The 11,280-nt window shown below is 40.7% G+C and overlaps 1 protein-coding gene across 2 annotated transcripts in view; it reads right to left on the bottom strand.

Annotated features, from left to right (window-relative positions):
• Positions 1-11,280, bottom strand: part of LOC101358126 (myb/SANT-like DNA-binding domain-containing protein 3) — a 135,053-nt gene that overhangs the window by 88,407 nt on the left and 35,366 nt on the right. The window lies entirely within an intron of this gene.

An 11,280-nucleotide genomic window follows, 5' to 3' on the forward strand; every position in this document is an offset into this window, starting at 1 on the left:
TGATCCAAATTCCAACAGCCTTTTTTAATGAGATGGAGAAACAAATCACCAACTTCATATGAAAAGGGAAGAGGCCCCAGATAAGTAAAGCATTACTCAAGAAGAAGAACAAAGTGGGAGGCCTCACACTACATGATTTTAGAACCTATTATACCGCCATGGTAGTCAAAACAACCTGGTACTGGTACAACAACAGATACACAGACCAATGGAACAGAATTGAGAATCCAGACATAAATTCATCCACCTATGAGCAGCTGATATTTGACAAACGCCCAAAGTCTGTTAATTGGGGAAAAGATAGTCTCTTTAACAAACGGTACTGGCATAACCGGATATCTGCAAAAAACTGAACAAGACCCGTACCTCACAACATGCACAAAAACTAACTCAAAATGGATCAAAGACTTAAATATCAAATCAAAAACGATAAAGATCATGGAAGAAAAAATAGGGACAACACTAGGAGCCCTAATACATGGCATAAACAGAATATAAACCATAAGTAACAATGCACAAACACCAAAAGAGACACTAGATAACTGGGAGCACCTAAAAATCAAACTTATGCTCATCAAAAGCCTTCACCAAAACAGTCAAAAGACAACCTACAGACTGGGAAAAAATTTTTGGCTATGGCAAATCTGATCAGGGTCTAATCTCTAAAATCTACAAGATACTGCAAAACCTCAACAACAAAAAGACAAATAACCCAATTAAAAAATGGGCAAAGGATATGAACAGACACTTCAACAAATAAGACATTCAGGCAGCTAACAGACACATGAGGAAATGCTCACGATCATTAGCCACTAGAGAAATGCAAATCAAAACTACAACGAGATACCATCTCACCCCAACAAGGCTAGCATTAATCCAAAAAACACAAAATAATAAATGTTGGAGAGGTTGTGGAGAGACTGGAACACTTATACACTGTTGGTGGGAATGCAAAATGGTACAACCACTTTGGAAATCAATTTGGCGCTTCCTTAAAAAGCTAGAAATAGAAGTACCATACAATCCAGCTATCCCGCTCCTTGGAATATATCCTAGAGAAATAAGAGCTGTCACACAAATAGATATATGTACACCCATTTTCACTGCAGCACTGTTCACGATAGCAAAAAGATGGAAACAACCTAGGTGCCCATCAACGGACAAATGGATAAACAAATTATGGTATATTCACACAATGGAATACTACGCAACGATAAAGAACAACGATGAAGCCGTGAAACATCTTATAACTTGGAGGAATCTGGAGGGCATTATGTTGAGTGAATTTAGTCAGTCATAGAAGGACAACTATTGTATAAGACCACTATTATAAGAACTCAAGAAAAGGTTTAAACATAGAAGACAACATTCTTTGATGGTTACGAGGCTGGGGAGGAAGGGTGAGGGTTATTCACTAACTAGACAGTACACAAGTATTATCTTAGGTGAAGGGAAGGACAGCACACACTACAGGGGAAGTCAGCACAACTGGACTAAACCAAAGCTAAGAAGTTTCCTGAATACAATCAAACACTTTGAGGGACAGAGTAGCAGGGATGGGAGGGATCTGGGGACCATGCTTTCAGGGGATATCTACGTCAGTTGACATAACAAAGCTTATTAAGAAAATGTTCTCCATCCTACTTTGGTGAGTGGCATCTGGGGTCTTAAAAGCTTGCAAGCAGCCATCTAAGACGTATCAATTGATCCCAACTACCTGGAGTAAACGAGAATGAAGAACACCAAAGACACAAGGAAAATATTAGCCCGAGAGAGAAAGCGCCACGTAAACCAGAGACTTCATCAGCCTGAGACTAGAAAAACTAGATGGTGCCTGGCTACCACCAATGACCACCCTGACCCGGAATACAACAGAGAGTCCCTGACGGAGCAGGAGAAAAGTGGGATGCAGAACTCAAATTCTAGTAAAAAGACCAGACTTAATGGTTTGATCAAGACTGGAGGGACCCTGGAAGACAAGGCCTCCAGACTCTTTGTTAGCCCAAAACTAAAACCATCCCCGAAGCCAACTCTTCAGACAAAGATTAGACTGGACTATGAGACACAAAATGATACTCATGAAGAATGTGCTTCTTAGCTCAAGTAATACATAAGACTAAATGGGCAGCTTCTGTCCAGATGAGAGATGAGAAGGCAGAGAGGGTCAGAAGCTGGCTGAATAGACACAGGAAATCTGGAGTGGAAAGAAAGAGTGTGCTGTCATAGTACAGGGAGAGCAACTAGGGTCACATAATAATGTAGGTATAAACTTTTGTATGAGAGACTACCTTGAACTATAAACTTTCACTTAAAGCACAACCATTAAAAAAAAAAAAAAAGAGAAGCCTCAAACTACACACTGGTCACATACAGATATAGAGGAATTTCTTTGGCCTGTACTTTCTTCTAGATTAAAAGAAAAATAACAACAGCAAATTTACTTTAAGAACAAATATTTCAGTTGGCTAAAGAGAGGAGTGTCTATGATACTGATAAGTAACCATATATATAAATCTAGAAGAAAAAAAAACACTATTAGAGAGTGTTTCAAGGAAAATGGCATAATCAGAGATAGCAGGGTAGGTTATAAATATGAAGAGATAGGAAGTGAATTAAAAACCAAAAAAAAAGGTTAAGGAAGAGTACAGTGGAGGTTGCAAGGAATACAGATGGGAAGGGCTGGGCACTGCAGAAATAAGGGTTTATATTCAATTTGGCGGCTATTTTATAACAGGAATTAAGGAAGGAAAATACATCAGTTTGACTCTCCTCCCAAATTGGCTCTCCATCCCAAATTAAGAGCATCACAATTCACTCCACCTTCTTTAACAGGAGATCCAGAGGTTAAGGTAGAAAAAATCAATGAAAAAGGCAGGCTGGGTGGGGACTCAACAAATTGAAGAGCTCCATGTTCCAGTAGACAGCGCTAGCTGACTTTTGCCATGTGGAAATGAGAGGCCAATGTTGTCAGATCCTCCAACTTTAGAAGGAAGGCAAAAATCCAGATTTTTAGATGAAATCTCCAGATTTTTAATGATTAACAACCAACAGAATTTTTTTCACTCTGTGCAAGCCAAACAAGTCCTCTCAACTCTTCCCATCTTCACTGTTACCTTTCACCATGCTCCCAATCTCTTCCATTCTCCATTCCATCTTCACCAATTCCAGAGTTTGCTTTGTAAAAACATGATGTCATTCAAACTCTCTAAAAACTTCCCTTTGCCTACAGAGCAAACACCAAACCCTCAGATTAGCCTTCAAGGCTATCCATTAATCCAGCCATATGTGTGTATGCCTCGTCTTCTCCCTTAGTCTCCTGCCTTAAACCCCACATCATAAAAAAAAAAACAAAAACCTGTTGCCATTGCATCAATTTTGACTCACAGACAATTGCCTGCTAACCTAAAGGTTGGCGGTTCAAACCCACCCAGTGGCTCCACAGAAGAAAGTCCTGGAGAACTGCTTCCATAAAGATTACAGCCAAGAAAACTCAATGGAGTAGTTCTACTCTATAACACATAGGATCGCCATGAGTCCCACGTTATAGTATTCTCAAAATACTCCCTTCATTTTCTCACTGCTGTGCCTTGTCTAAAACCATTCCCTCAACTTAGAAAGCTCACTCCAACTCCCCTGAGGTTCTATGTTCATTCAGTCATTACTGCATTCCACAATATATACTGGGCACCCAACTTTGTGCCAGACACTGTTCTAGGCACTGCTGACACAGCAACAAACAAAACAGACAAAAATCTCTGCCTTCAGGGAGCTTACATGAGGATAAACACAGCAGGTAAAATGTATACAGTAAGTCACATAACAACAGGTGCTTTGGAGCAGGAAGAAAGCATGAAGGAAGTCTACAGTAGAGGAGAGGTAAAGGGGACGGCAGGTGGGAAAGGCTGCAATTTCAAAGCATCATTTTGAAGGTGACATTAAAGGAAAGACCTGAAGAAGTTAAGGAGATAAATAATAGGGACAAGAAGGTTCCAGGCAAGAGGTTCTAGCAAAGGATACAGGTAGAAGTGTACCTGGTATTTCAAGCTGACATTCTATTCTCACTTTTAAAGCCCAGCTCCAGTGCCATTTACTCAATGAAACATTTTTGATTCCTTCAAGTCAGAATTATTCATTCCCTCAACATTGTTGTCTTCCTTAAGTCACCTTGTGCAGTAAAAGCCTTCTTTTCAGACATATTCAAGACTGACAGTTAGTCAATTAATTAAAAAAAAAAAATCAGTTAAAGCAAGAAATCATTTTTAAATAAAATATATACATAGTAATCATTTTAACTTCAAACATACAACTGTACATTCATTTCCTAATTCAGCACCAAGACCTTTTTAGTATGAGTCTGCTGAATACAGTTCTCTACTTTCTTGTATAAGCCATACCCAAATTCTATCATCTACAATGTCCATTTTCCTTCCCTTTAAAATAAAACAAGCACTTAAAGATGCTTGAAAAGTTTTCTGAGAGCAGAATCCTTCCAGAGAGTTACAGGGATTCCCCAATCTGTTTCAGTTGTCTAGACCACAATCTAATTCATTCAAAGACAATTTTTTCATTTAGCCTCTTGACTATCAAGTCTTTTCAAAGCATTTCATAAAAATAACCTTTTGTACTCTTAGCTCATCAATTTGAGTAATATTTATTAAATCTGAATTACAAGTACCGCTGGTATAAACAAGTTTGAGAACAAACACAAATGTCTTCTGTAAATAAAGAACTCAAAGGTCCTCAGACAAACTAGAGCTAACCCACCAGCCAGAGCATCTGTGTGCTAGGAATGGGTCCGTATGATTTACTAAGGGAATGTCAAAATCAAGCCCAGCAAAGGATATGAATAGACATTTTTCCAAACAAGATATACAAATGGCCAGTAAGTATACTGAAAGATACTCAACATCATTAGTTTTAGGGAAATGCAAATTAAAACCACAATGAGACATACTTCTTACTAAGGATAGCTATAATCAAAAAGACAATAACAAGTGTTGACAAACACGTGGAGAAATTAGAACCCTCAGATATTGTTGATGGGAATGTAAAATGGTGTAGCCACTTTAGAAAACAGTTTAGCAGTTCCTTAAAATGTTAAACACAGAGTTCCCATATGACCCACCAATTCCACTACTAGGTACATACCCAAGCAAAATGAGAGCATATGCCCACACAAAAACTTATACATGAATGTTCATAGCAGCATTATTCATAGTATCCAGAAAGCAGAAACAACCCAAGTGTCCATCAATTGATGAATGGATAAAAAATTGTGTCATATACATAAAATTTGACCATAAAAACGAAGGAAGTTCTGACACATTCTACAACATGCATGAATCTGGAAAACATTAAGTGAAAGGAAAAAACAAAAACCATTGCTGTCAAGTCGAACCCAACTCATGGTAACCCCACGTGTTACATGGGTTTTCTTGGCTCCATAGGATTTTCTTGGCTGTAATATTTACAGAGGCAGATGGCCAGTCCTTTCTTCCACGGTGCTGCTGGGTAGATTCAAACCACCAACCTTTAGGTTAGTAATCCAGTGCAAACTGTGCCACTGTAAAAATGGCATGGCAGCAGCGTCATCTGACCTTCTCATCTAACTTCACAAGGGGGAGGAGAGAGAATCACCATCAACATCAGCCCAAGGCTGATTCCTATGAAGTGGAGGTCAAACATACTTCGACCCTCCATCTTTTTACCAATTCTGACACTAGCCGTCCTTCCCGCAGCACTCTCTACTTCTCTGCTGGGTTCGATAATTTGTTGCAGTGGCCACACTGAACTCACAGACCATACTCACGATTATAGGACTTACTAGGGAAATAACAGGCTATAATTCAGGATCAGGAACAACTCAGGAGACAGTTCTTCAGTCAGGACAGCTCCTTGGCCGTGCCAGCATGCAGGCCTCTACCTTGGCCCCTGGGCCCCTCGGCCTGGCCTCTGCCCTGCTTGGGCAACTGTTGAAAAGCTTTTTAGCTTCGCTGACAAGCGTCCAGAGGATCCTGCTCCTCCAGGAAGCCTCCTGACCAAAGGCACTCAGCTCTCTCACTCCACTGGCTGGCAAGCCTACTATAACCGCCTTGCCCCTCAGGAAGCCCACCAAGCTGTCTGATGCTCATCTCCTGGTTCTGCTGCTGCTGTTTCTTTGCCACTGCCTCTTGCCTGCCACTGCTTCTCGCTATCTTGTCTCTGGTGTTACAGCTCTCTCTCTGTCTCCTGGGTCTAGGAGGTTCTCTGCACAGGGACCTGGTTCCATAGGATAAGCTCAACTCCTGGCTCTTCTTCTTGATGGTAATGAGGCCCCCTATTTGCCTCTGGAATGGCTCATTTTAACCCTAGCAGGATGGCAAAACTTACCAATCCCCTCATTAGGGTTCCATGCCCCTTATTTGCATGGTCCCACCCCCACAGGGTGCTATGTACCTTATTTGCATTATTAGCAAGCTGTCCAATCCCTTTTTGGGCCACAAGCACCTTATTTGCATAGTCCCACTCAATAATTTGGTGGGAGTTACAAGACCATGGCTGGAAAGGCCATATAAAAATGATCCATTGCACCGCCGCCACCCAGGGCCCTTAAGTGAAAGAAGCTAGACATAAAAGGCAGCATACTGTATGATTCTATTTACTGTATTTTTACACAACTATGTGCACCTTCTATGTTTGTTTGCCAACTGCGGTCTCCTCCCCAGGGGTGAGATATTTTCTTAAATGCTGCTATGTCAACTTTATTTTATATGTTGCTGTAAAAAAAAATCAGCATAGTGCCCTTTCAAAAATACCTTGCAGGGGGAGGGCACAGTTAGCCAACAAACATAAAAGGTGTGCATTATTTCTGTAAAAATATGGTATATCAAATGCTGAGAATAGGCAAATCCATTGAGACAAAGTAGATTAGTGGTTGCCAGGGCATTACAGTGGGGAAGGGAAGAATGGGAAGTGATTGCTAACGGGTAAGAAGTTTCTTTCTGGGGTGATAGAAATTTTCTGGAATTAGATAGTGGTGATGGTTGTAAAGAAGCCCTGGTGGCACAGTGCTTAAAGTACTCAGCTGCTAACCAAAAAAGTTGGCAGTTTGAACCCACCAGCCACTCCACAGGAGAAAGATGTGGCAGTTTGTTTCCATAAAGATTCACAGCCTTGGAAACCCTATGACGCAGTTCTACTCTGTCTACAGGGTCCCTATGAGTAAGAATCAACTCCATGGCAGTGGGTTTTTTGGTTTTTGATAGTTATAAACTTTGTGAATATACTAAGAACCATTTAATTGTACACTATTAAAAAAAAAAATTCCAGTGCTGTCGATGTTCAATAAATCCTTGTTGGTAGAGGAAAAAAATCAAGCCCAGATGTATTAAACACTGTATATATTTATAAGAGGTTGACCTCTTCTGTTGGAGCTTAAAGTCCTTGAGGGCAGGGATGGCGTCTCCATACCTTTCACATAACATCTACTATATTAGATTATACTAAGGAAGTATTCAATCAAGTTTTATTAAATAAATGAATACCCACATTTTACTACCTGGAATCTAGAAGTAAAGTGTCTTAACCAAGATCTCATAACTAATTAGGAAAACACACTTTTCATTCTCCAGAGCTCTGAATTGCCACTAACATGGCACTTCTCTTCATCCATTTATACCATCCTCATCGTCATCCAGGGAGACCTTGTGGTGCAGTGGTTAAGAGCTCAGGTTACTAACCAAAAGGTTGGCAGTTTGAATCCACCAGCTGCTCCTTGGAAACTCTATGAGGCAGTTCTACTCTGTCCTACAGGGTCACTATGAGTTGGAATCAATTCAATGGCAATGGGTGTTTTTTTTTATCATCATCCAGAAAACCCACTTCCAACTTCCATGACACTTAAAATCTAGTTCAAATTTTTCACCTTATTCTATCATCAGATTATACTCATTGGTCTCCCAATATGTTTTTCTACCTCTTTAACATCATTCCCTAAGATACAAACTCCTCATATTCATCACCTCATTAGTTCTTTTCAAACATCCTAAAGCCAGAAAGGACCACCATCATCTTCATTTTACAAATGAGAAAAAGTGTCATGTCTAAGGTCACCTGGTCTTCTAGGCTCAAAATTCATCTTTAGTCACATATGTATCATATATTCTCAAACTTTTTTCTTTTTGGCAAGTTAGTTTTAAAAGAACAAATGATTAAAATAAAATGGTATGAAAGCAAAGATTTAAAAAAAAAAATAGAAGTATAAAGTCCAGAATGAGTGGGGATCTTAGGGGCAAGGGGACAACAAAAAAAGGCTTGTTCAGAACAAAAAGAGCTAAACAAAGGGCCCACTGCTTAGGGAAGATGTAATATCAAGAGATGACAGGGACAATGCAGAATCATTCCGCTTCTTTGCTTTGGTAATCTTCATCAAGGAGCATGATCTTCAAACTGGAAAGGGTAGAACACTGATCAAAAGGAGCTAACATCTAAGGTAACCGACATGGATAGTGTATAGTAACAGAATACAGAGCTAGTTCAAAAGAATTTGCTTTCTGATCCAAACAAATCGCACCCCATGATACTAAAAGAACTTCTGGCTCTGGCTTAAAAACTACTGCTGCTGATCTAAGATATCCTGACAAGGTGCCAGAAGTCCAGAAATAAAAGAACACAGTCTCAATTTTCGAAAAAAAGAAGAAACGCAGATTCAGAAAACATCTAAGGGTAAACTTGTCATGTATCTCCTGAAAAATTCTAGAATGGATATATAACAGTTTTAAACGCACTAAAAAGAGAAAGCCACCATGGGCTCTTTATTAAAACAGGCTATAAAACATTTGCTTTTTGATAGAATTACTGAAATGGAAAAAGGGAGGATGCTACAGACATATATATAACTGATTCTAACAAAACCACCTGACAGAATCTTTTAATGACAGACTGACGAACAAAATAGGAAAATGCAGAACAGCAAAAGCTGAAAAATCTGTTAAACTGAACTAAGAAGATGCAGAGCTGGTTGAATATCTGGTTGATTAACGTATCGACATCAACTTGGAAAGAAGTCTCCAGCGAAATATCACAGGGTTCCATCTTTTTCCACGATGTAGACAACTTGTATTAATAAAGCCATAGAGCTGCTGCTTCACTTTTACAAGCGCCACAAAGCTATGAGTGACCCAACTGACAGAATCAGGCTCTAGAAAGGTCAGAAAAGACTGAAATCATAGTTCAAAACCAAAAATGAAAAACGACAAGGAGTCAAGACCAGTATTTAGATTTTAAAACTCAAGTAAATAAACAATGGAGAAAACTCACATCTATGTGAAAAATACGTGTAATAAAAGTCACTAAAAAACCTATGCCCAATCATCTGTCCAGACTGGATTACTATAGTTCTCTTAAAAATCAATTTTTAAAAAGATGTTTTCCACATGAATCGTTCCCAGATCCTCATCTTAGAAACAGTTATAACAAGAATCTGCAAATATCATTTAGTCAAAACTTTAGTTTTAGATCCAGCGTTACTAAACTATATCTTAGAGTTAGAAAACATTTTATTTTATCAGGCTAATTTACTGATATCTGTATCAGTGACAGAATCAACTCGATGGTAATAGAAATATCAGTGATAAATACATGAATTCCTTGAGAGAAGTCTGACATATTATTAGATCCAAGTCCCTTTTTTTAATAGAAGGGGAAACTAAGAAAACAAAGAAATTAGGTGACTTGCCCCAAATTACACAGCTGCTTAGAATGGGACATGACCCCTTGATCAGTACCCTCTCCCGACACCATGTGGGTTTCCAGCCCTCTGTTTCCTCTCTTAAAACTTGTACTCTGCACTAAAGAGTTAAAAAGCATATACATCTAACACTATATCTTGCTAAGAACAAATTAGCTTAGCAAAAACAAAGAACCGCAGCACATTAGTCCGTAAAATATTCTGACATAGTGTGATCACTTACAAGTTTGATAACCACTATGTGTTACAAAAAGACACTCCAATATACAAATTTTTTTTATTTTCAAGTAAAGTGTGATTACTTATTAAAGCATATCCCATATCATATTTAACACTAGGAAAATAATGTAAAAGTTATTACATGGATGGAAAGCTTTTAATGGATATGACATTGTGTGCTCTGCTCAAAATCCCTCCCCCCTCATAAAATATACCATTATGCAAATTATTAAAAAGTTTTAGGGTGGCATTTATACTGAAGCCCTCTTGCTCCCTCCTCACTTCCCCAAACAATGGCCCTTCAAGAGCCCAAAGGTACAAAGGTTGTCCAGGGGGATTAGCCAGTGGACTCCCCTGTGGCCTGATGTCCACCCTCCCTCCCCCCAATCCCTTTGGTTTAAAGAAGACAGGTGGGGAACTGAGAATTGATAAAGGGGCAAGTTAGCAAGGTTGTGGCTTGTTATCACTAGCATCTGCTAGGCCAGCTCCAGGAGGACCCAACCACCCTCAACCAGACCTGGGTGCCTCTCCTTGTCCCAGAGCCTGAATCCTCTGGCTCCTCTGGGACCCCTTTTGAAAGGAAGAGGGAACTTCACTGTCTGGACGACCTCCTCCCCAGTCTCATCCATTAAAGCCCCAGGAAGCTCTTTGTTTCCAACAGCTGTGGGCGGGGGGGGGGGAGTGCCAGGCGGCCTCGGAGAGAGGGGAGAGGTCACTCCCACCGCTCCAGTTGCTGCCAATCTCCAGGCCCTCGGGCAAAATACACAAACATGCACGGGATCATTACCTTGTAACCAGTTCGGTCTTCAGACCACCTTAATAACCGCCGGTTACCCCTTTCTACTCCTACACAGAAGCACTCCCTGGGACCTAATTACCTCTTTCTATACCCAAACCCTACACAGGATGACTCCGTAGGCCCCTCCCTCTGAACCGACACAAACGGGGTTCACTCCAGGGTCCTCACCCTTGCCCCTCAACGCATACCCCAGGGTGGCCTCCCATGCGCAACACACAAAAATATAGGATAACTTCTGGGGCCCAGTTTCCCTGCACATATCCACACCTGGGGTCCCTCCAAGACCCCAGAGTCCACCTCTGAACCAAAGGACACACACACACACAGTCACTTCACATCGCCTATCCGCGTCATCTGGGCCACCCTTTCCCTTTACCCCCAAGACCCCTTCGAGGCCCCAGTGCCCTAAGGAAGAACCTCTCCAGCACACGGTCACTCCCTTGGCCCTCATCCTCGGCCCCATGCTCCTCACCGTCTCCCACCCACAGCGCACGCACACGCGCGCGCGCACACACACACACACACACACACACAC

Source organism: Trichechus manatus, unplaced genomic scaffold (genome assembly GCF_000243295.1).
Source record: "Trichechus manatus latirostris isolate Lorelei unplaced genomic scaffold, TriManLat1.0 scaffold00016, whole genome shotgun sequence".
Classification (NCBI taxonomy): Eukaryota; Metazoa; Chordata; class Mammalia; order Sirenia; family Trichechidae; genus Trichechus; species Trichechus manatus.